Below are 1,519 nucleotides of genomic sequence, written 5' to 3'. Positions count from 1 at the left end.
CCCATGTGGGACAGGGATGGTTTCCAACCCGATTATCTTGTATCCACCCCAGTGCCTAGTCAGTACCTGGCACACAGTAAGCACTTAACAAGTACCACAATTAGTATTATTATTATTCATTCCCTCTTCCTCCCTTCATTCTCCCGATTCCCACTCCCATCCCCAACAAAAATAGAAAACATTGGAATTTGTCGTTGTTGGATAGGGACTGTCTCTATTTGTTGCCGAATTGTACTTTCCAGCGCTTAGTACAGTGCTCTGCACACTGTAAGCGCTCAATACATACGACTGAATGAATCTTGTATTTCTGTCTCCCATCTCAAGTGACCCTGAATGATTAAAGGTCTTTTCCCTTGCTAGTCCACTGACATCATAAAAGTAAAAATTTATTAACCCAGTTATAGCTGCTAATTGCTATTCTAGCAAAGTACCAACAGTGAATTTAAGGCTGAGTTTGAAATAATCACCTTCTTTCTCCTCTTAATCTTCTGCCATAATTCACATTTATTCGGAGTCCGATGGCTAAGTAGAATCAAATTACTTGTTAGTGAGTGAGGTATAAGGGGTATAGGTTAAAACAGTAAGCATATCATCAAAATTAGAGGAAAGAGGAAGATAACTAAAGTTAATGTACTCTGCATTTTATGGGATTAATATTCTCCACTACTGAGCTTGAAATAACAGCGAAGGAAAATTCGAACACCACCTGAGGTAATTTGAATTTCATAGTCTATACACATGGTGAGCATTACATGAATAATATATGTAATTAAGTTTACGGACCTCGGAAATGTTCTTCCCTGTTATTTTAGTGGCCTCTGAAGTAGTACCTAGTAGTAGCATTTATTGAACGCCGACTTGGTGTGCTACACTGTACTAAACTCTTGGGAAGTAGAGAATGACAAAGTGACAATTCCCTTTCCCCAAAAAGATCACATAGGTAAGATTAATATCTCTGCCAAATTAAGAAGCAAGGCTGGGAGGAGACCAGGGTTCTATTCCCAGCTCCGCCACTTGCCCCCTGTGTCGCTTAACTTCTCCGTACCTCAGTTTCCTCATCTTTAAAATGGGAATTCAATACCTGTTTTCCCTCCTCCACAGACTGAGACCCCTATGTGGGACAGGAACTGCGTCTAATCGGACCGTCTTGTAAACACCCCAGTGCTCAGGACAGTGCTTGGCACGTTAACAAATACCACAGTTATTATGATTGATGTGCATTGATCTGGGGTCTTTTAAATGCTCCTTGAGCTTTAGTTAAAAATGGAACCAGACTGCTAGACCTCTTGCTATCTTGTGATTATTTCTGATCATGAAGGTGGAACACAAGTCTCAGTCTCTCACACACACACTATCTCAGCACGGACCTCTCGCCCACATCCTTCCTCTGGCTTGGAACCTCGTCCCCCTCCAGACAATGACTCTCCCCACCTTCAAAGCTGAATTGAAGACACATCTCCTCCAAGAGGCCTTTCCTGACTGAAGCCTTCATTTCTTCTTCTTCCACTCCCTTCCATGG

Source organism: Ornithorhynchus anatinus, chromosome 8 (genome assembly GCF_004115215.2).
Source record: "Ornithorhynchus anatinus isolate Pmale09 chromosome 8, mOrnAna1.pri.v4, whole genome shotgun sequence".
Classification (NCBI taxonomy): Eukaryota; Metazoa; Chordata; class Mammalia; order Monotremata; family Ornithorhynchidae; genus Ornithorhynchus; species Ornithorhynchus anatinus.
Note: the sequence above shows the minus strand (reverse complement) of the source record.